General features: G+C 42.1%; 1 pseudogene; it reads left to right on the top strand.

The window, feature by feature from the left end:
• LOC138602370 (transmembrane protein 132C-like) overlaps positions 1-21,192 on the top strand; it is a 99,945-nt pseudogene extending 78,753 nt beyond the window's left edge.
• The last annotated feature ends 4,223 nt before the right edge of the window (positions 21,193-25,415 follow it).

Raw genomic sequence — 25,415 nt, 5'->3', positions numbered from 1 at the left:
GGCTGTCTTGGCTGATGCACCTTTTCAATGTTGTGTGGAGGTCTTGGGTGGTGCCTGTGTAATGGCAGACCAGGGTGGTGGTTCTGCAGTGCTCGCTAACTATCGGGCTATCACACTACTCAGCCTCCCGGGGAAAGTTTATTCCCGGGTGCTGGACAGGTTGCTCCAACCTCAGATACAGGAGGAACAAACAATCCAGTCTACATGGGTTTATTTGCACTAGAAGAAGGACTATCATTGTGTCCTCCAGGGGGTCATGTGGGGGGTACCGCAGGAATATGGGGTGCCGGGGTCATTGCTTCAAGCCATCCAGTCCCGAGATGACCAAAGTAAGAGCTGTGTCCTTGTCTTCGGCACAAAGTCAAATATGTTTCCACAGGGTGTTGGCCTCCATCAGGGGGGTTGGGATGAGAGTCAGCAGCTCCAAGTCTGAGGACATGATTCTCTGCAGGAACACGATGGATTGCTCCCCCTGTGTGGGGAGTGAGTCTCTGTAAGATTGACAGGCAGGTTGGTGTAGCACCAGCACTAATGCAGGTGCTGTACTGATGGATAGCCCATGGCTCCTTCCACCTGTTTGAGCACAAATACTTTGAGATTTAGTCAAGGATGGCAAACAAACACGATGACTTAAACTTGGGCGTGCAGACAGAACAGCTTCTACATTATGAGTTATTTGTTAATCAGCACTCGGCTCAGCTCGGATTGTCCTTTGTTGTAAGTCTTTGACCTCTGCATGGTTCAACAGGAATCCCATCCAACAGCACGTTTTGTCTGATTGTAACAAATACATTTAAGCATTAGGAAATCATATATGTGACAAATATGACCATTAGCCATTCGTCCAATAAAAAGTCAGGCCCAAGTATTTTTAACACCCAGTTTGCCCTTTTAATAGTCAGTAATCTGTTAATACGCTCAAAGCTTGCTGACTGGAGTTAATTGAGTTTGGATTTAGACAGTCCAAACATGGATACATTGGCAAGAGGCTTCATGTTGCTAATTGTATTATGATAATGACAATGTAAATTGTTCTTCCAAAATAAAAGCAAAGCCAGTCTGTTTGCTGCAGAGAGATAAGAACAGTTTTCATTTGTCTCACTGATATCGGCCACATGGAAATCAAATGCCTTCAAGCGCTTCACAAACTTTTATTAGGCGACTCGATGAGGCAGCAGTTAGCTGCTGGTTTATGGTTTCTGGCCAGTAGAGTTATCTGGACATTTTGACTATTTATAAAGTGTTAATAAAATAAGAATAAAACTATATTAATGGAGTCTTTAAAATGTATCTTAAGACAGGATAACATCACCTTACAGCAAAGGCTCACTTGTATCTTTTTCTTTAAATGATAATTAAAAACGTTTGTACCTTGCATGCTGAGATGAAGCTCAAAGTGCCAAACTTAATAAGATCAGACAAAACAACAACAACAACAACAACAACAACAACAAAACATCACTTATTGATTTGAGTCATTAAAACATTTAATGTTTTCTTGACATTTGGGGCCTTCATGTGTCTTGGATACAAACATTTAAGGACTTTATAGAGAGTCCACATTATGCTAAATGTTACCAGTTAATATGTATAATTATAATAAACAGAAGGAACAATAAACAGCAACACAGCTCAGCTGCAAACAGAGCTCCAGTACACATGACAATGATGTTTCCCATCACTCAGTTAAACAGCTGTGAACTTGCAGAGACATTTACTGACTAACTCATAATCACAAAGAGAAGAAGCAACCAGGTCACTTTTCTGATGCTGAAGAACATTAACTAAATGATATAAATGAGGCTGAATACTAAAAGCTCAGTCGAGCATGCCTTACTAATCACAAGAGAGAGATTATTCAAAGTAAAGAAACTTTATCTTTGGGGTTTGTGGATGTGTAACTGCAGCTTTTTGGTTGCTCAGCATTTATACTCAATAGTTTTGTCACTAATCGAGTGCACTGTACCCCTAAATAGGAAACCTGCTTTAAAGGCAGTAAAGTCAGAGTGAACAAATACTTTGATTAAAGTCTGTCAGTTGTTGACTTTGATCTTCACCTTTGCAGCAGAACTTGCAGGTAGACATTGATCATTGCTGCCACTCACCAGTGTTTGTCTGTGTGCACGATGTTAGTAACCTCTGTTTCTCTCGTCTCTCTGTGATCGCTGCTGGCCGACACTCCTACAGAGAAGCACACACTCAGTATCTGCCTGCCAAACAGGAAATACACGACTCGCTGCTGTCTTTGAGTTATTGTTGATCGCAAAAGTAGTGAAAGGTTAAGAATAAAAACAATACATTTTAAAAGCAAAAGAAAGTAAATGAGGTTTGGCCGGTCGAGTTATAACCAAACAATTAAGCAGAACGTCACTCCCAACTTGTAGCTTGGTCAGTGACCTTACACTTCAACATGTTCTGAAGTGTCCGTTATGAATGTGCAGGTCTGTGTGGTCATGTTTGCAACGATAACAAACCAACCTCCCCGTCAGACTCTCAAAACAAAGCAAGCAAGTTTTCAGACGTGGAACAAAAATTCAGTTGTGAATCATTTAATCAGTCATTGCAGTTTGGTTACGTTTAGGCACCGAAATGACTGAGGTCAAAAGATCAAACATACATTTATATAAGTACTAATATGAGGACCTTCTTTAACTACAGTACGCTACAAAACTTATTAAAGTACGACTTCCCAATGAACACAACTATTACTTGTCATTTCACCCTGGAATGTAACCTCAGTCTTTGGGACGAGTGTCATGTTTGTTTGACATTACCTGACTCCACAGCAACTCAAACAGGAGGCCAGAGGACAGCAAGAAGGCTCCATAAAGCTTCATATTCTGACTCAATCAAGCTGCCATTTTTGATAAGTTGTGAGTGAGACCAGGCTGAAATAAGTTGTTACCAAAGAGTTAATTCAGAACCTCAAACATTCAGACAGACGGGCTCCTCGTGACGACAATCACTGCATACAAGCAAGAAAGATCTAAACCTGCAGCAATGGACAAACCACCTTTTCATAACAGCTCCTTTTCAAGGTGAATAAAACAGAGCAACATGTATAATAGTTCAATGTCTCACAGTGTTGAGTCTTTTGTGTCTGGGCTGGATATTTCAGAATGCTAGTTTAATGCTGAACACGCTGCAGATAACATTTGTTTTAATAAATAATTCAACATTCAGTTTAAACTTTAATTTTCTGGATATTGAGAGCAGCGTTCTGGCGTTGGGACGAGATAATAACACTTATTCTCAAAGCGATTTCCCTTGTTTCAGGAATACTTAATGTTTCATTATCTTCCAACAGAAGTGAGTCAGACAGACTGTAACAGCCTGAACTCTCAAACATCTAAACGAGGAGCTCAGAGAAAGTTGTCTGTACTTACAGAGACACTGCTCCTGCTGTTCTCTTCTCCTCTTACTGTGAGAGAGGCCTTCTACAATAGTGTGATATTATTGACACAAAGACAAACACATGTGTAACGCTTGTTGTTGCCTTCTATAAAAATGCTTATTCAGATTCTAAAGGGAGAATCAGAGAGAGAGCTGCTACCAGGACTCGAACACGTAGACGAGAAGAGAGGCAGTGAACGTGTTTCATTAGCGAGCTTGAAAGAGAAACATGCAGAGGACACGTCAACTGAGAGCGCGCTGCTTTCGTCGTCCTCACATGAATTTCTCGTCGCTCTCTTGCCGCGCGCTGCCTCTCTGTTCGCTCATTAGAAGAGACAGCCAGTGTGGCCCCCACAGCTCTTTACAGTACATCCCAAATGCTATCATTAGCATTTTATTCACCGCATCTGAAAGTCTCTCCATTTCAAACTCAGTAACATTTGCTTTCTTCTCACAGCCCTGTAACATTATAATCAGAGCCATTAGCAGAAAGCTCAACGTTAGCTTGTGTTTTCTTGTCACAGTTCAGCGCCTTTGTCTGGAATAATTAAAGTTTGGTCAAATGCAGCTCTTCTCATTCTGAATCCAATAATCACGTCTGACAGATAGTGACAGACTGAGGCAACAAGGACAGCAGAATTAGTGAGACGTTTGTCCTCTGCAGGCACCAGAAACAGATATGTCAGAAAGAGAGCGCTCCCCATATCTATAATTTACACGCAGTGCTATCACTGCATCAGGTCCAGCTAGCTGTATCCAAGCAGGCTGCCATCAGTCACACTGTCACACTGTCAGGAACTGTATTTGGAAAACGGCCTGGCAGAGCACTGATAGGCTGTGCAGTGAGGCTATCCACCGGCATGCTAAGTGTCCTCATGGAAGCATTAGCCATATGCATGCTGCCATAATGCCCCTTACTGCTTGATGAAGGCCTCTGTGTAAATACAGGCCTCTGAGTTACTGTGTTATCTTTCTCCTGTGATGTTTCAGTGTTGCAAAGACTATAACCACCTGTTTCAGAGAGGTGGAAAAAAGACACATGGTCAATGAGTCATGCTTCACCGTATTATCTACAAATGGGCAGGTCCATGCGTGACACACAGTGATTCACCCCGACAGTGAGGGGATCTGCAGGATAACAATACCCTCATCCATTTGGCATAAGGGGTCACTGAAGGTTTTGATCTTTGAAAAGGATGTGAATCATATGCTAGGGCCTCGCCAGTCACAAGATCTAACTGCAACAGGCCTACAGAGACGGAGAATTGGGACTGATGTGTTAATCAGTGCTCTCCAGCATTACCATCAAAATACCAAACAAGGGAATGGTGTTCATCCCTCTAATAGATTTTCAGAGACTTGTAAAGAAAGAGAAACATGTATGAATGAATAACACACATACTGTCTGCATGTCCTTTATACTGTAGACACATAAACATGACACACTTTTACACACTTTCTCTCTCTCTGCTGTCTCACAGCTGGGGATTCTTCTACAAATGTCAGTCAGGCTTTACTTTGACGCTAAGCCTGTCCATTCTGTAAATTGTTGTTGTTTGTTTGTGTATTTCTTGCTGGCTTTCCTCCCCTCACCCTCCTCCACTCTGTGAGTTTTTTATTCGAGCAGTGAGGGCCGGGGTCCAGCTCAGAGCGGCTCTGCTGCTTGTTCTAATCAAATAGGCTCCAGGAACAGGAGGAGGACCTCAGAGTACAGCAGGCTTTATCAGGGGCAGCACATTCACCACTGCTGACTTTGGCATTTACTCGCCTCCTGTTAAAGAGTGAGAAAGTATGAGGAGGGAAAAACAACCGAGGCTTAATATTTAATCTCACTAAAATGTTTCAGAGATCACAGTCTACAAAAAGAAAATCCAACAGATCATCAGACCAACAGGTTATGTAATGAATCAATATGTGATTAATGAGTAAAGTATAAATCACTGCTGGTCCTGATGTATTAATCAATAATGGTATTTCTTACTACTGGTCATGGCAGAGTGCCCCCAACTCTTTATTAGCTAATACTGACATTATAGCTGCTTTGCAAACTGTGTTAAATCAGTGGAGACACAGGAGCTGATTATTCAGCTTGTTTCATCCTCACGAGATTCAACTGGTAAATACTGAGTGTAAAGCATCTAGTATGTGCAAAAGAGACGACATGATAAGAAATGATCCTGTTAATAAGTGTTGCACACTTGGACACAAAAGGGACTTCCAGGCGTGCATGAGTTTTTACAATGACTTAACTCCAATCTCAGGAGCTGTAAATACAGAAACACGAGCACATCAGCTCATCGTGGCTGCATGTGACCGGACATCTCGGTCTACTGAATGACCCTGAATGTGCACCTGTGCATTCTTAAGACCCCTGAGCTGCCCACAAGTGCCTGTGTGAGCCATACTCATTTTAATCATAAATAAACCTGCTAAAGTATCACTGATGCTTTTGTACATGAATATAAATCACATTCTGACTAAACAAATTAAATACAAAATAACAAAACGTTTGAGGTTGGGGGGTGCCAAGTGTCCATTTATATGTTTAACATTACCATGGGTCCCACATAAGGTAAAGGGTTTTGTTCATAAGCTCACTGAGCAGAATCTAAATTCCCAAACGTTCTGCATGTTCCATCACCTCCCTCGTCATTTCACGTATCAGCACTTTGCTCCAGCTTCTCTCTGGCTTCGTCATCACAGCGCAGAACAACTTAGTTCCTGTGCCTTTTTCCCCAAGCTATAACCATAAAGAGATTACATCCACGATCGTAGCTTTTCTCTCCTGTTGTATCAATATTTCTAAAAACAATGGGGGTAAAAAGTAGATATTGGAGTTGATCCCCCTGCCTTAGCTCTGACTTTATCTCCTGCTATCGGCTGTGAGATGTTGCTGATTGTCAGTAGCAGGGGGAGACTGCCAGACTGAGAAAATAGGCTTTTTATTGATAATTGATATAAAGTGAAAAGCTGCAGTGTGCTGCAGTGTCATATCAATCACACTCACAGGAGCTCTAGGCCAGCACAGCACAGGACTGTGAGCTTGCTGTCAGTCTGAGCCGGTTAGTGAAGAGTTGAGCTGTGGTTCTCTGCGGGTCAGATGCAGCTGTACACTCAATGAATTATAAATTACAGGTCAGTGTTCAGCAGTGTTGAGGGCTCTGATGTAAGCTGAACATATGTCACATGTCTCCTTCCCCTCCTCCTTTGAATAGGTTCTGTATGTGTCATTAGTCATTAGTCTTTCTCACCTCTTGAGCTCAGTACACCTTCTCTGGTACAGAGTGTAGCAAGAGGCCTTTCTTGTACATTATAACATCATTTAAGGCTCACCCAGAGCGTCACCCTTTAAATGTGGAATCATACATAGAAATGGGACAGTTACACAGTACACATTTTCTATTGTGTGTACAGTTGCAGTGGTTTATCAGCTTAGCTCTCAGAGCACAACAATCCATACCACAGCAGAGAGAGAGCCGCCTCTTCAGACGGTCTCGGTCCATCTCAACAACAGCCCAAATGAACGGCACTAAACAGGCAGTTCACTGAAACCAAACCAAACAGTTTAGGTGTCAAAGCATCCTCAGCTTCTTCCAACAGTCCAGAGTAAAGCAGGTCAGAGTCACTGGCGACTTAAAGTTGCCTGTAGATGTAAAAGGGGAGTTTGGATTGTCGTGTTTACCTTGTTAAAGACCAAAGAGAAGCACCAAGAGATAAAACACCAGCTGAAGCACAGTGACAGGTTTGTGTGGTTACTGTGTCTGTCCTTGATCTTTGAAACATCCAAATACAGTTACTATTTTATAAATAGTGCTTCTATAGGTCGTCTGCTGTACCATACACACCATTCGTCCACAGCCATACCAGCCCGCACACACTCCACCCTTGCACCCAGGCTGCACAGAAGCATAATGGCCTTTTATCGATTCCTCCTTCTCTTGCCGTCTCTCTTCTCTTCTCTTGCTCTGGACTCTGCACTGCAATGAGAGGTTGTGAAGATAAGCTGCTGTGTGACCAGAGAGACATGCCTCTTTTTCTGAGCCGGGCAGCGAAGGTGTGTTTGTGCTCCTGTGTGAGTCTCTGCAGCGTGTTTGTGTGTGTGTGAGTCTTTATCTGGTTGTGTACAAATTGCCTCATGAATAGGACATGCATTTCAGCCCTTCACAACCCCAGGAGGGTATTAGGCAGCAAGGTGCTGCTAGGTGAGAGGTAGGAGGACTTCATGGAAAAGGATCCTGCCTTTTGTGCCTCATGCGTCACTCCAGCGTCTCGCTAAATCTCACTAAATTCCAGTAAAGACGCGGTTTGCTTGTGATGGAGTGTATTATATCTGAGCTCACGTAATATTCTATTCTTTATGGCACAAACAGTCTCCTTCATACATGGTGACGCTCATTAAGACCTCTCTTTTCATCCTTTTATTACAGTGTTAATGCTCATTACTGAAAACAGACACTTACAATCTCATGTGGAAGCACTGAACACAGCGCTTTGTAAAGGTGCTTATCTGCCACAAGAGACTTTACTGCCACAAGAGGGTCTAGACTAGTCTGACCCTCTGCTGCTGTTGAGTCACTAGTGTTTGATTTCCTTCAGTGCAGAGGGATGAAGAGAAACATCTTCATTCTCAGAGAGCATCTTCATGTAGACTATTGACCTATAGTATAAAATAACCTCCAACAGATGTCAAGTAGAGCTATTACAGAAAAACATGGAGTGTGAGAGAAAGAGACGAGGCAGAGGAGACCTCTTGTACGTCGACTCTGAATTCTTGATGTACTTTTGATGTATTTCTTTCACACACGAGGGTGAAGAAACAAAGCAAACAGGGAGGCACCAGTGTTGATGAACTGTCAGGAGACAGTTTTCCTTTGCCTTTCAAAGTCGTCTTTTATTGAACTAAGCTGTGATGAGCAGGATCCACTGATACAGCAGATCCTCTGGTAATCCTTGAGCTCTCGGAGAGTTGCTTGTACAGACGTTGTCTTAATTGATCTCATTATCTTCTTCCTGCTCCTCTGGTCGTCAGTTCTCAAGTGTGTCTTGTGATAACTCATGAACATAAAGTATTATTGTCAAAGCATTTTTTTGTTACTTGAGAAGGCCTACGTAAACCTTCATTAAAGGGGAACTCCACCAGCTGAGCTCCCCACCCTGAGCGTGATGTCACAGGAAAATGGCTCCAGCAGGGGTCTCAAACTCAGTCAGAGAAGACGAGGGCCGAGCGGGGTCAACATTTTTAGAACAGATTTAAATTAACCAAGATGTCCTATAAAGTTCAGAAAAAACAAAGGTATTAAAAAGAAGAAATTAGATCAAATTTAAAATAAAAGACACATCAGCATCATTCATTCGTTTGTAAGGTCTCATGCCCACTTGCCCCAGCCAGACGCTTGGCATCTTTTCTTCATGTTTGTGGTCAGGTTCTGAGCTGTGGATGCTCTAAGGATGGAGTGAAGGTGTGCATCAGTCGCTTACACAGGTATGTGCTTCCAAACATGCAGAGCATTCGAGCAGCTTGTAGGCGGAGCTTGGGGCATCATGTTTACAGGTGCTTTCCACGTCAACTACAAACAGATTACTGAGCCGTTCAAATTTAAATTTCTGAGCTCCAAAGTCGACAAATAGTCGTGTGAACTCTGCAGGTCCGCTCAGTTTATCAGCAAAACGCAGTTGGGAACACAGCGGTGGAGAGCTGGTTTGTCTGCCAACATGAAAAGTGACCCAAGTTTCCTCGCTGCATCTGAGTCACAGCTCGGCTCGTTAAACTCTCACTGCATCATACATGTCTGTGATGACACGGTCCCGTCGCCGAAGCTCGAGGTTTAGCTGAGTGAGATGCTTCGTTACGTCGCACAGAAACACGTCAACTCACACAGCCGGTGCTCACAGGTCTTGATTGGTGCGCACGCTGTTGCAGTGCATTCTGGGATTTGTAGTATCAGCAGTGTGCGTGCTGTATGCCGGCGGGCCAGTCATGATAGACATATGATATTATCTCGCAGGCCTGATATAATTGTTCCGCTGGCCTTGAGTTTGAGACCCCCGGGCTACAGTGTGACTGTAGTTTATGGTTTAACACCAGAAGGAGAGAGTCAAGTGGTACAAGAATGTTCTCTATAAGTTTAGGTTAGCAGTCAGTGTCAATGGATGGGTCATACCAACACTTACATCATAAATGTATTTTGTCACCTCCATCGGTAGAGAAGGTGGGTAGAGGTCTTCACGGGCAACCCGGTTCCTCGGACCCAAGATCCTCCTCATGATTGTATCGGTCGTGTTCCAGGATTTATTTGGGTCATTTGGGTCTGGATCGGGTCCCATTCTATAACCTTGGTTGCTGAGTCTGTTAACCCTTACATGCAATACCTGAGTTGATCCGAGAAGAGTTGTGATGTCAAACATACTGGCACCTTTCCTGTCCTGCTGGTTGTGGACCAAGACAAGAAGAATGCAAGGCAGTTTAGTGTATTGATGGATTTCCCAAGTTCACTAGAGTTTGGGTCATTGTGGTTATCAACCTCAAACATGTGTGAATTGCTCATTTTCTATGTGTTTGTTTAACAGTCATTGTGTTATTGGAGCTTATATTGATGGTTTCTTTCTGTTTTCTCTTCAGGACACAGAGATCCTCAACACGCCGTCCTCACTGGGCGAACAGTCACTGTGCCAGTAAAGGTCGTGACTGTTGGAACAGACGGAGCAGTCTCTGATGTAACTGAGTCGGTGGAGTGCAAGTCAACAGATGAACAGCTTCTCAAGGTTAGTAGGATGTCTCTAAGGCATCTGCTTTTTATTTCAGCTTTTTACAACTGGTCTTTATTGTAGTCTGCTTCATGGTCAGCTTTTTAGTGCTGCGTGGGCGGATGAAGACAATGAACAAATGGTAGATGCGGTGTAGAGGTGGTTTGCGATCATTACTCTTGAAAGCAGGTGCTAAATTTCCTGCAGCAAGATGGAGCATGACTCATTTTTTGTTAAATGGTTCGCCAGGAAATGAAAACTCTCCTCAGGTCACAAATCGATACCTCAAAAATGAAAAAAGAAAAAGAAAGAAAAATGGCAGAAATGAGCGCTCATCCGAGGAGATGCTGTCGTCATTGAACATGCTGATTGAAAAAAGTATGTTCCCCTGAAGTTGTCCTCTGTGCTACTTAAAGTGTAAATGATGCCAAAGCAACTGTAACTTTCTCAGCTTCTTTCAGCTGCCTCCAGATAATGTTCAAATAAAGTTATTGCTTTACATATACAGTTTGTTATGTAAAGGATGGATTTGGTCACCTTCATTACTACCTGCCAATAAAGTCACTTTGACAAACCATAAAGGGGACAAGTGTTTCACTGTGATTGATTTCCAATCCTAAACGAGCTCCAACTTTCTGTGAGGTGATTTTCATTGGCTCTCTGAAAGCTGTGGTCATTAAGCTGAAACCTTATTGAATGCTTTGGGAAACTTTACACACAATTTGTGGTTAACCCAAAAAATCTTTAACCTGAAGTATAATCCAGGTAAGGATGGTAGGTAGGGATTGAGATTGTCACCGTGGCAACATTAGATTAAATATCCGCCCTTCAACATGTCCTCATTTTATATTGTGAAAGAAGCATGGAAAAAATGAAGTGAGAGAAGTGATTAAAATAAACAATTTGTGGTTAATTGTCAGTATGTGTGGGAGAATTATAAAAGTGTGTGTGTGTGTGTGTGTGTGTGTGTGTGTGTGTGTGTGTGTGTGTGTGTGAGTGTGAGGGTGTGTGTGTTGAGCAGCTGTTGTGTGTTTTCGTGTTATGAACATGCATATCAGAGCAAAGAGAAGAGGCAGATCTCTCAAAGGGTTTAATTATCCACTGAAGCAGTACCACTCATTGTGACGCTGACCTCCCCCTCTGGTTTGGGAACAGTAAGCGGTACCCCTCCTCCTTCCGCCCTATTTTCCAAAGGAAACTCAAAATAAAACCCTTTTAGATGTGGAGGGACCTCCATCTTCCCTCACTGTTTGGTTACCATGGTTACTTCAAAACTACATTTTGTATATCTTGTGCTTAGCCAACAACCCTTTATGGTCAGAAAAATATTTTACAGACCCAACAATCAACAAAATAATGTTTGGACACTGGCCCTGTCTGTAAAGAGATCACGTCTTTATGGTCGAATACAGAAATAAAAAAATCAGATACAAATGGAAATAATTGGGAGTTATTATCAGCCCTAACTGATTGCATTACAGGTTGATGCAGTAAGACTGGTGGTCTTCTTCAGTGGCACAACATGTATTTATTAAACAGAAATATTCTTGACCAAGCTAATCTATCATACCGAGCACCCAAAGGATCAAAGTGGGCCGCCATCAGGCCACCATCACCCATCGATCAGTGTTTGTTAATGACTCTAACAATGGTTCTGTTCTATTCAGGTGTCTGAGAACGCCATGATAGGCAGTCAGCATGCACACGACCAGGACCATGACACTGAAGCAGCTACAGGGAACAAAGCCATCATTAATGCGACTATAACACCTGTGCTTCTCCTCCTGTTGGATGTAAAACTGTCCGCTGTGAAAAAGGCCAATAATGCATTAGACTGGAGGTGAATGAGTGAGGAGAGGGGGAGAAACAGGAAGTAAAAAGGGAGGAGGAGGAGGAGAGGAGTGACACGCCGAGCTGTCAGTTTAGTTCCTCAGAGAGAGGAGCTGGTCTGACATCATTTGGGAGGAAAGCTGCCAAGTTCTATGCAAAGACGTGGAGACAGATGACAGTCTTCTTGTGGCTGCTTTGTTTTAAAGAAGCAGCTGTCAGTACTGAGGACGTGTGCTCAAATGACTACTTGTGACAATCAAGTTTATGATGGTGTTTGAGATTTAAATGGATTTAAATGTGATTGCAAACAAAACTTAATGACAGATTGTTCTTTGGTCCTCAAAGGGAAGAAAATATTTGATGAGATGATTATGATGCTTTCAATTTAAAGACACTTTATTTAGTTTAATCTGGAGATGCATGTGAGAAACCTCTGTAACTGATTGGAGCTGTACTTCATCCAGCCACTCTGCATTCAGTTTGAGCCAGTTTCTTTTGTGTCTGTTCTCTGCTCCATCTGCTGAGTTGGACCAAAGTCACACAACTTACACACAAATGATCATGAACCCACATGACACTTTGAGTTCTACTGAAGCAATGCCAAGTCTGACCACCCTCTTAGTCTCATATTGACCGAGTTTTTCCTTCCTGTATCACTTTGTCTCGCCTCTCATCCTGCTGCCTCTGTCATTTTTTGTCTCTCTCTCTCTCCAGGTGTCGGAGCGATGTGACTACGTGTACGTCAATGGGAAGGAGACGAGAGGAAAGAGCTGAGTGATGCTCAACTTCACCTACAGTTTTCTAAGAGCCCAGCTGCCTCGCCTGCCCTTACTTATCGACGTAGCCGACCCCGAGCTCGGCCAGATTTCAGTCATTAACCTGAGGGTTATTTAACAATCCCTGCATGACTTTCCTGATCAGTGTTCACTTGGTAAAACAAAAGGAGGCTACAATAAATGTTCTTTGTAGTGTTGATTCAAACATAAAAAGCATGTGCAGCTGCAGAGCAGGTACAATGAGATACTCATAATTCATTTGACTGTTCTCCCAAAAGGTTCTTATGCTGAATAAGAAATGGTAATTTTAAGCAGTACAGAGCGTAGACAAAAGTCTCTGAGGCTCAGAAGTTACACAGAGCACAATGAACGCATGAGTCGTACAAGACGGCGTGAAACAAAAAGTAATCCGTCATATCTTTCAAGTGCATCTCTGCATAAAGAATACACAGTATGTGAGGTTTATGTGCATAATTGTAAGAAAAAAACTTGGTATAGGTTTGTCAATAATGTGCTCCAACTTCGACTACTCTCATTCACATAAGCGTGAAGGCCACCTCATTACACTCCGACACCGTGGCTGACCTGTCACTCACTGCTCCAAACATGACCTGACCTCATGTTTCTGGTACCAGCCACAAACGTCACCTTGGTTCAGACTGCCGTCCCTTCACTGATGTGGAAGAAGGGAAGGGGAGGGGATGGTGCCATTGGGCCACAGCATGTTAACCTGTCAGCCCGTTTTTCTGCCTGACCGGCCATGCCTCATTAAACCTAATGGAAACTGTCACCGTCTCTCCCCCCGGCCTCCTGACTGTTAGAGAGGGACACAGGCAGAGCTGGAAAGTGAAAGGGAATAAAGGTGAGAGAGAGAAAAGCAGAGGAAGTTAAAAAATAGATTACAGGAAAGTCAGTTAAAAGTTTATGTGAGAAATATAGAGTGAGAGTCAGCCAGAGATGTCACCATGACAACGCACAGGAAAACAGGAGAGACCCATAACCAGTAATAGAGAGTGATGGAAGGTGAAGGGCGGATGGATCAGAGTGACGTATACGCCTAATAGCCGTATCAATGTTTCTCTCCATCATCAGCACGGTCGACTCCAAGGAGCGACTCCGTGTCCCAAGGCCACATTTACCATCACTGCAGCTCCCACAGCTCAGCCTGGAGGCCAACAACACAACATGTTGTTGATAGATATGATGTATTATAGTGGCAGAGGAAGCAGTTTGTGTCTACAAGCATTTAAAGTATTTTTAAAAAGAATTGGAACTTAAACATACGCAAAGAAAAAGTACTTGGTTTAATTCTTTGCAGGATTTTTCCAATATTCAATAATAAAAGGTTGTTTTCTCCCTCCTTCCTTTTCTACCAACTCCAGTCTAATGTGGGTCTTTAAAGTGATAAAGGGCCATATGAACTTAAATAGGAGAGAACAAATAGAACAAATGTGTCACAAAACTAGTGGGTTTGCAAATATTCATTTGCTACAAAACATATCTCCTGAGATGGCTGTATCTGCAGAGTATGTGCCGCGGGCCAGATAAATGGCAGACATACAGCAAAATATCAGTTGCCCTTTAAAGAAAATGAGAAAGAAAGCAAGGCAGCAGTTTGTCTCTGCAAGCTGTTTTTAATGGATTTAGAAAACACTGTGAGTCTGTGACTTTCAGGAGGTCGGGGAAACCTGCAGCACAACAGACAGTAGAGGCTTTGACTGCAGTAAATACATCAGAGGGTTTGGACTTTGTGGGCATTCATGGTAATAAAGAAAAGAATGAATTATATAAGATTGTAATGGAAGAAAAAATAGATTTATACTTGTTATAACCTTCAAAGTATCTTTCTACAGGCTAGGGCACTATTACGATATTACCGCGGTATTTAGAAATATCGTCAAAAATCCAGATGCTCATTTTTGAAACTGATGCAGATTTTATGTAGAGGTGATGTATGGTAATGCACAGCGTGCACCAGCAGAGGCCAGGCTGCCGCTGGAAGAACGGGAAACGGCAAGACGAGCAAGATGGCGACCCAAAGGGAGGATTAACTAGTAAAAAAAACAGTTTTTTGGATTCAGACATGATGACAATGGTGAGCCAAGCAAACACTGAGGAAGCAGTGTGTACTATGTGCCTCCGGAAAATTGTTGCTAAAGAGGGTGACACGTGCAATCCCCATGCGCACCTCAAAGTGCATGGGGATTGGACGTGACCATCAATTAGCAGCTGCAAAAGGGAAGTCATCGTCATGACGCGATTCAGCCGAAGCCACCAAACCCACAAGCCTATGTCAACCAACCATAGCTCATTATGTTGCTGAATCAACAAAGTACAGAAAGGGCAGCCAAAAATGTGAGATGTGTACGGACGCAGCATCGCAATTCATAGTCAATTCATAGCTTCTTGGCAAAATCCTAGATTAGAATGTGCCATTGCTTTTTCTTATTAATTTGCCAGCATATACCTAGTTAAGCAATTCACTACTTCTATTTAAGCACACCTTTAACTGAACTGTGTGCATGTAACAGTGTGTCCTTTCCATTTGTTTTGTTCTATTCGTTCTCCATTCAGTGTTCAAAAATGTCCAAAATTCAAACATTTCCATTTGAGCAAAATTCTGCAATAAAGTTATTTGAAACACAGAAGTTGCAAGTGTCCTTTTATTGATGGAAAAGAAAATGACTACAAAGGCGTATTGGGATACTCTAGGATAAAAAAGAAAAGATAGTGTGTGTGTGCTTCCATGAGATCTGCAAGTCTTATAATTCATAAGTAATTGCACAACCATGTCATACATGTGTGACTGTGACTTCCCCCTCCATGCAGCTATTTTTTTTCAAATACCGTCATATACCGTATACCCCGGTTTTATGGCAAGAAGGTATTAAGGTATGAAAAGATGGATACCGCCCAAGCCTATCTTACAATATCTACCTCTAAACTTCTCTCACTTCCGAGTAAGTGATCCATGCTTTACTCCCACTGCTCATCTTTTACATTCCTGCAGGTATGAGCGGGTCACTGTTGACAAGAAGATGCAGCTGAGGAGAGGCCCAGTATCAGAGCACCACCCTGCGCGTCCTCACACACTTTGTGGTGGATACTGGAGAAGTTAGAGGAGCCGCGGAGGAGGACGGGCTGGGCCAGCAGAACTTCCTGCTGGGTAGTGACTGGCAGGTGGACAGGTGACAAATGTATTGATACACCCCCATGTTCACTATCTGTCCAGCACCAGACAGCAGACAGACAATAAACAAGCTGATAATGTAGAGGAGCATCCAGGAGATAAAACACAGGAGCTGGTGGAAACAAACATGCCTGAATATTGAATTCATTAATTTAGATTTTCTTTGTGCAGCCCATTTTGCCATGTGTCTGCTACATGCATGAAAAAGGAAATTCATAAGCTAAAAATAAATGTGAATGTGTTTTTAGGCTCTTGTAGAGTTGTGCTGCCCCCATGTGGCCACAAAGAAAACAACAATGTAGCCTAAATAAGTAGCTCGCGTGCTCAGACAGTAAAACAAGGGGAAAGACAAAGAATGTGATGGGAAACAAGCGATCCCTACAGAGCAAAGACAGATAGCCCATCATGCTCAGCCTACTCTGCCACTTACACACAGATAAACACACACTCACACACACTCTGTCTTATTTATCTAATCCTACAACCAGGTTCTGAGAAGGAAATGCCAATCGGGCATTTACAAGATTGTACAACACGGAACAACACCTTGTTGAAGCAGTCGGCTGGATTCATGATCTCCCTCTCTTCATTTATCCATTCAATAGCTGTGTGCACACCGCAGTGATATTGTGTGTGTGAAATCGAGCGCTGCTTCACTGCTGGTCGGGATATTTTTAAGTACTGAAGGGAAAAAAAGAAGTGACTGAAAAGTGTGATTGGTTTAGTGATAAGTTTGATTTTAATGAAGAGGGGGAAAAGTTAATATATGTGCCATTTGTAATAAGTCATAGAACTTCACAGTTATCATCTGGTACATTTACATCTTACTTATCTGTGCAGATGTTGTGCTATGAATGGTGAATGGCTCTAAAGGCAGTGTGACTAACTGTATTTCAAACAATAACTATCATTCTATTTTCCAAGCAAACAAAGATTTTCAGTTATGTAGTTAAATTATAGACAATAAACAACAATGATACCTTTCCTTTATTTTAATGATAAATAGTTTGGTGCCTTTGCAGTTTGTAAAAGAAGACCAATTTCAACAATACTCTGCTACTGGTGGTTTGGGGCTCCAAAATCTGAGATGAGAGTTGGTTGCCAATGAGCACATCCTTCATGAGCTGTGTTGTCAGAATGTCAAAACCTAGAGGATAAAAAATGAACAGATATTGACATTTTGGAAAGGATTATGTAAACTTGAGAGCTCAAAGACCTGCCTCAATCATCCCAGAAAAGTTTAATTAGATCTCATCTCAGGATGAAGTCATATTTTCAATTTGTACACTTCTGACATCAGTTTCACTGTGTGGGAAGCAAAAACAAATGAAAGAAGAAAATAGGGTAAAGGGGCCGTGCAAATAAGGCAGTGATAGGTGCTGACAGTTCATTATGGTTGGTAAATGCAACCATGTGGGGGCGGCTGGAGGAGAGACTGGAGCCCTAATTGGAGCGGATGGGAGGGATTCTCATCTAATAAGAGTATCACAAGTATTTACATGCTTCTGCCTCTAGCAACTCTGGGGGTGGAGAATGTAATAGTAGGGTGTAGATTTGATCTTTGCATGAAGTTATTTATATTTCTCGATGCAGAGTTCTTAATACGAATCAGATTCAGTGGTCTCTCCCACTCTGGAATATTATTTGAAAGAAGTTTGATCTGTGAATGCGTACTGAATTTATAGTCATAATGTTTATATTCCATAACTGCTCAAAATGTGACCACACAGTGATGCAGCTGGCCAGGATACTCTCCACAGTGCCTCTTCAGAAGGTGGTGAGGGTGGATGTTGGAAGGCTGGTTATCTTTAGCCTCTGCAGGAAGTGGTGATGTTGGGCCTTCTTGACTTCAAAGGTGGTAATTAGAAACCAGGTGAGGTCATCAGAGAGGTGCATGTCAAGAAACTTGGTGCTCCTGACCATCTCTACTGTGGAGCCACTGATGAGCAGTTGAGGGTGGTCGGCTGCCATCCTCCTTAAGTTCACATCCATCTCTTTTGTTTTCTCCACATGAAGAGACAAGTTGTTGTGAATGCACCATCTCACCCATCGCTCCACTTTCTCTCTGTACAATGTTTCATCATTGTTACCGATGAGGCCAACTACCATTGTGTCATCAGTGAACAATCGTGAGGTTGGAATCAGACTTGGCAGAACAGTCAGATTCTAATCAATTCTCATTTTAATGACCCAATATCAATTAATAAATCCCGAGATCGATCTTTAAAAATATGTGTAGGAACGTGTCTGATTGCTCACATTTCTGAGCGCTCCAGAATGCAGCACGACTCAGCACATCCCCCGAAACACGGCAGGGAGGGAGACATGCCCGGACTTGTTTACTGCACCTACTACGGAGACATCAGTGATTGCCGACAGACTCTTTTTTTATCGTGTGTGCGTCCATGAATATGTAAGTTAGTGTTGCACTGATGTATATGTTACTCTCTGTTGGCATCGGCTTTGGCTGCGAGTGTGTTGTGTGTTGCATGTTGTTATACAATATGCCTTTCCCCATATATCTTAGTCTCGTGTGGTTTTGTTCTTCACGCTATGAGATCTCGTGGCCAAATCTCGCGCAAGCTGAAGCCCAGTTCGTTTAATCAGAGCCATGAGCCAGATGTACAGACTAAAGATCTGAAACTGGGGGAAAAAGTTCATAAGCTGTCTAATTGATAACATTGTTAATATTGTGTTGACTGCTGTGTGTTTGTCATGTTAAATAAAAAGTACACGATGTCGCTTCTTTGGGGTCAATTCTTTGACATTAAAAAAATTAATAATGCACCAGGTTAGAGGTGCATTGGTATTGTAACTGAAATACCCCTACCAAAAATCGAATGGAATTGAGAAATCCTTATTGATACCCAGCCCTAGTGAACAGTAGTGAGCTGATCATGCAGCCTTGGGGGTTGCCCATGCTCAGTGTGATGGTGCCTGATGTTGTTCTGCACTGACTGTAGTCTCTTTGTCAGGAGGTCTCAGATCCAATTACAGAGGGAGATGTTGAGGCTAAGCTTAAAACCATGCACAGAAGTCAGTAAGCATGTCAGGGAGGTGGGTGTCACTGTCATTGGCCTGTGATGTGACTTTATAGGCTGTTAGGGCCTGGATGCCCTGCCACATGCGTCTCATGTCTCTAGTATCATAGAAGCAGTTTTGAATCCTCTGTGCTTTCTGCGCATTTTGCTTCTCTGATGGTCTGGAGAAGGCTGCGCCGAGAAGGCTGAGCCCTTGGCGGCATCTCATGCTCTCAGAAGAGCGCAGACATCAGCCCATGGCTTGTGGTTGGCATGTGTTGAAATAAACTTTACCACAGTGGCATCCTCCATTAATTTCTCTATGTTTTGTATGCCTTCTGGATGTTTGTGTATACCAAGTCCAGCATGCTATCTCACCTTGTGGCAAAGTTCACATGCATTACAAATAACACTAATAATCAACATTCTGTGGGAAGGGATTGTGGTCAAACACCTAACTCATCCTGAGGTAGAGATTTCCTCTTACCCAGTCCTTGCTACATAACCATGTAGACGAATGTTCCCAAACTTCTAAATTTTAACCAAAAGTCAAGATGATTTTCTAGCCTTGAAGTATTTATCAAACCCCAACTGTGTTATTCCCCTAACCAGTCGTTCAACTGCCTACATATATACTTAACCCCTAATCATACATTTTAAAGATCACAAGACAAGATAAGTCTCATATGTGGTCCTAAATATTTTGTCATTAAGTCCAGGGGCTAATATCTGACGTGACACAGTGTACTTAAAAATAATCTTTGTGAAAGAAATGTTTTTTGTTTTAATATTTGTTTTGTAGTTCTGAATGCAAGTTGACTTTCCTTTAACAATGCCAGCATATATGCATGTCAATAGCTAATTTAATACTGACTTTATGTTTTGCTCACGACTTGAGCACAGTATTAATAACAACTCATTTAAAAACTAATTGAGAAAGTGTCTGACCCTTACTGTACATTGTAATTTGCTTAGAAGTAGGTCATCGGTATCATTGTTACCATGGAGTCTATGGAGTAATTTTTCTTTTAAAATTAATTCCCTTTTGATATAGTGAAGCTATGTCTCTGATTTGCATATCCAGCCACTGAATAGTCCTGCTATTCCTGTAATTATAACATCAAATGGAAAAGGGCTACTATCTCGTCCCTTGGAGAGTAAAGAATATTTGGCTTTCAGAGCAATAGTATGATTTTATATATAATTGTTTCTATGAGCCTTTCTACTCTAAATAAGACTTCCTCATGCATTAGTTAGAAATTACTTCTTCGGAATTATTAGCAGCATTATTTTTGGTACTGATACCAATTGCTGTTTGCATGTGTATTTTCTCAGGAGTCCCTCATCAGTGCTTGGCTCCAGTTCAGTGATGGATCTATGACTCCACTTGACAACTACAGCCCGGCCCATTTTACCCTGTCAGCCACCTCTTTGGATGAAAAGGTGGTGGCAGTGCAGCGTGGAAGTGGCCCATTGTTGTTGCCAAAGGCGAAGGTCAGGGCTTGCTTGTGCGTGTTGAAATGAGCCAATCAGAGGTTTGCCAGAAAGGAAAACGACAAAGTATCTTAGCCACTGGAATGGCAAACATACAGGTAAGATTTGGTCAAACAGAGGACCAATACAGACAGCCAGGAGACCGGCGAACACGTCCTGATCCTCCATATTATGGTGGATCGATCTCTGATATGGAGACTGGAATAATCAACCGTGGAGCCACTACCATTAGGGGTCATGTCTCAGTGAGACCTAATGGGGGCCGTCAATCAGTGGACATTGGGGCAAGAGTCCCAAGCGAATTCTCTGAATATCCAGACCAGGCGGAGCTGCCTCGTAGCCGCAGCACTGATGAGGACTTCTTACCATCAAGACGAGGCTTCACCGACCTAGAGATTCGTATGCATGTGCTGCTGGGAGTATTCTGCCTGGCCATCCTGGTTTTTCTCATTAACTGCATTTCTTATGCATATAAGTACCGCAGTTAGCACATATCCTTGGAGGCCTCAGAGGCAATGCCCCATGCTCACGACTGGGCCAAGAGGAGGGGCTTTGTCTGCAGCAACAGCAGCAGGATGAGCTGGGTGGTACCTTGGAGGAAGGCAGTCAACTACTGAATGGAGGTATACAGCGTGGTAATACTGGTGTGGGCAGCTGTAGCGGGCGGTATCCCAGGAATGAGTCGCTAAACTCTCCAAACTTTTTGACATTTAGCATCCCAGGGAAAATCATGAAAGTGAATTAACAAAAGATGAACTGTGAAGTGAAAGCCCGAAGTCTGAACTCTTCACTCCTTCAGTCATATGTCAGTATTAGTTAAGTCCATCCTTTTCTATCTCTGTTTTAAAATTGGCTGCTGGACTAATTAAAACTGAAAGTGACTCTTCTCTGTCATGAGTTTCTAGTTTAGTTCCGGTTTTCTTGTATTTTGGTGTTCAGTTATTATTTCTTGTTTAACCATGTCACTTTGTCTCCCTGTCATGAGTTTTCATTGTTCAATTTTGTATTTAATATATTGTGTTCTTGTCTTGATTTAGTCTTGTTTAGTTATGTAATTCATTTGTGTTTTATTGTCTTGAGATTTTCTGCATGAGTTCTACTATCACAGCCCTGAGTTTGGTTTTTAGTGTTTCCTGTTTTATTTTGTAGTTCTTGCCCTATGTATGTTTTGTCTTGTTTTACTTCCTGCCTTTGTGTGTTTTCCCGCCTGTTGGATTATGTGCCCTGCCCTTATTGTTTTCACCTGCTCCCTTGATTGTCTCACCTGTGTCTGATTAGCCTCACCTCCTAAGTTTATTTAGTCTTTGTGCTCCCTTGTCTCGTTGCCTGTTCATTGTGATCCATCGTACGTGAGTCTATGTCGTCTATCCTGTGTCGTCCTTCTCTGGAGTTAGTCTATGTCCCTGGATATTCTTTGTGCTTCCCCTGACCCCTCGTGTCTCTTGGATTACCTGTTCCTGGTTTTGTTGTAAGTTTTTTGCTCTGCCTTTTGATTTTCCTTTTTGTCTTTTGTTGGATTTTAGATTTTGTTTTTGCATTTTTGCCTTTTGTTTATTAAATCCATTATTTCAGTCTGCATCTGGGTCCTCACCTTTTTTGTTTAAATCAAAACCGTGACACTTCTCTATAATGTTGCTGTGTGATTCATTGGTCTAGCTGTTGTATTTTTCTCTTGGTCAGTGTTGAGCTGTTCCTCTGGCTGGGTTATGCGAGTACACAGACAGCGGTCAAAGGTAAGCATAATAACTTTCTCATCATCTACATTAAGCAACATTTATACTTTTGTACAGTGGCCAACAAGGGCAATTGCGCTGCAACGGCCCAAACGGTTTCCTTAGAAGAAACAGGCTGCAAATTCAGAAAAGATGCAAATTCAGAAACACATATAAAAGTCCAAAATAATTGAAACGACAGAAACGTGCTGCAGATGAGAAAACATGCTGCAAAGAGCCGAAATGAAGGAATTTGCATAGTTATCGACTTTCAGCCTGTTTCTTCTTATGGAAATTGTTTGGGCCATTTCAGCACGATTGCCCTTGTCGGCCACCGTACCTTTATCATTATCAGCTATTAAAAATGTTCTGGGTCAAGTGCCCTAGAGCCCTGAAAAGCTTCTAACCCTCTCAGACAATCAGTCTTGTTCCACAGGATCACAGACACATTCCCCTTTCTAAAAGGGCAACCCAATTAGAGATTAGTTACTTCAGTCTTATTACATGTTAATGTGCCATTTCCTGTGCAATTTATCTTTTCCCAATTACAGTACCTATGAATCTACTCAAATATAATTTGGAAGTTAAAAGTGTTTTTATTCACAAGAAGGAGCGCCATGATAGTAATGTTTTTTACAAACCTTCCACAGGAGAGTAGTGGCATTTGGACTAAGTCAATACATCTCAGTAGAGGTACAGTATATATTATAAAAACCTATGGAACTTTCAAATTAACATTGCGCACCTCTACAAGGTCCCCTACAAAGGAGAATAAAAAGAGCCAAAGTTTGGCAGTTTGAGCCAATGGAAAAAGGCAAGAAAGGCGTGACTGGGCAAGGAGCAGAGACGGGGAAACCATTTAAAGAGACCTGGAAAGTCCAGGGGCCACTGTGAATAGTTAACAGAGGGATCATCAGGTTCAGAGGACACAGATAACATGGCTCAACAAAGCCTGTGGTGTGAATAGATATATAGATAAAGACTTAATAATTTATCTGTTCTGGGTTTACAGGTATCTTTTCAGGCTCCGCCTGACGAGATCTTTGTTTAGCATGTTAGAATGACAACGTTAGCATGATATGGCAAACTGCACTCTACAAAAGTACAAACGCAAAACTTTTGTTTTTGCTCCCATTTTTCATGAGCTGAACTCAAAGATCAAAGACTTTTTCTACGTACACAAAAGGCCTATTTCTCTCAAATATTGTTCACAAATTAGTCTAAATCTGTGTTAGTGAGCACTTCTACTTTGCCTAGAGAATCCATCCACCTCACAGGTATGGCATATCAAGATGCTGATTATGCTGAACAGAAAAAATAAACGTTAAACTATATTGGCTACTACTACCAAACTACTGTAAAGACTGAACATGACAGGTGGTCAATGAACATTCTTCTCTGTCGGCCCAACAAACAGGCAGAGAGACAAAGACGCAGAGACCGAAAGGAAGGAACAGAAAGAACATGTCATTGATGTCTGACTTTTCCGAAACCATTAATATCCAAAATTCAAGTTGTGAAGTAGGTAACGGCACTATAACTACCTTTTTCTTTATTTCCCTTCCTACCTTAGTTGCCTATCAATGCCTCTGCATAATTCCTCCTCTTCACTAAAACAGTAAACAGACAATATGATCAATGCTGGGATAACTACTTCTTAATTGAACTTATATTGGTAGATAGCTTATTAACATTGTATGACATTGCAAAAAATGTCCTCTTACCTTTGTTGGCAAACCGGATCAGAGAGGAAGACCTGCTCAGCCTCCTGCAAGGACACATTTTGCAGCACAGACATTCCATCCTACAAAAAGAAGGAGGTCCATTAAAAAAATGTACTCAAATATTCCCTTATACTAACACAAAACATAGAGCTACTATTCTCAGGTTCCTACACAAGTAGCACCATGGTAGCTATGGCATTGCTAGAGAAAGTGCAGTACCAGGAGCACACACAAGAAAGCCTCATACCTCTGGAAAGGGAACACCAAGTATGAACTGCACTTCATCTGTGAGGCTCAGATGTGTTGGTGTTCTACGCAGTTCTGCTTTGAGATAGGCAAAAAGGGCGTCCTGTTGTTCCTCGCTGTCGAGGTAGACAGGCACCTGGGAAGAGGGCTTCTGATGTAACCACTTTGATGGCTTCCCGTTGTGTACACTCTACAGGCAAATCAAGGCATTTATATTTTGGTAATTGGATTTTTGAGTGTGTTGTGTGGCAGCAGCGAATGAACAACTGACAGACTAAATCCATACATACATTAAAGAAGAAAATACACATGAGCTGCACAGTTAAATAGTACGCCTGATGGTACATCTGTTGATGATATTCCTAACAAAGGAGTTGTGTGAATCATTTTCAACGTAGTCTGTAGTGATGACAAAATGTATACATTGGCAAAGTACCACCAAATGCTTATGAGCTCCCTGTGACTGTACAATGAAGTCCACCTCTCTTTTCCTTCTCAGTGCAGTCAGTGACAGCCTGCATGTGGACTGGAACATCCTCAGTGATGACATACCGTGTTGGTCCACTTCCTGCCTTTGTGTGTTTCCCGCTTGTTTGATTGTGTGCCTTGCCCTGATTGTTTTCACCTGCCCTTGATTGTCTCACCTGTGTCTGATTAGCCTCACCTCCTAAGTTTATTTAGTCTCTGTGCTCCCTTGTCTCTGTGCTGGTTCATTGTCTTTGTCTGTTAAACCCAAGGTACATCTTCTGTTTTGATCCTGGTGTTTGCCTGTGTATTATTTTGGATTACCCGGCTCCTTGTGTTTTCTCCTGTTTTTCTTGGATGTTCAGTTGGACTTTTGTTTTATTAAAAATTATATATATATATATATATGCAAGTCTGCATCAGGGTCCTCACCTTTTTGTGAACATTGAATCATGACAGTTGTCATACCCTTCTATTTTGCAGCGCTCCATTAGAAGAAGACACCAGCACTTGTGAATCAAAGGCATGTCCATCTGAAAAAAATGTTACAGGGAGAATCTTTAGGCTATAATGAATCCATTCTCTTCAAGCTAAATAGTATATTGCAACATAAGCAACTTTTGAAGTAGACAATTTCTTCTTTGTTAAAATGTTTTTAATTACACTAACCTCCTGAAATTCAAAACCCACCCTTGTAACAATGGGAAAGGGTGTACTGCAACAGAGGAGATGGAAAACACGGTGTAACGATCCGAAGTGCAGGAGAAACGCCCACATTCATTTTGCTCGCCCTCCCCTTGTCTTATTATGGTCTTGCAGCC

Source organism: Semicossyphus pulcher, unplaced genomic scaffold (genome assembly GCF_022749685.1).
Source record: "Semicossyphus pulcher isolate SPU_LCO1_2020_fin unplaced genomic scaffold, fSemPul1.0.p SCAF_22, whole genome shotgun sequence".
In the NCBI taxonomy this organism is placed as follows: domain Eukaryota; kingdom Metazoa; phylum Chordata; class Actinopteri; order Labriformes; family Labridae; genus Semicossyphus; species Semicossyphus pulcher.
The sequence above is the reverse complement of the archived record's forward strand: the minus strand, read 5'-3'. Positions and strand labels throughout refer to the sequence as shown.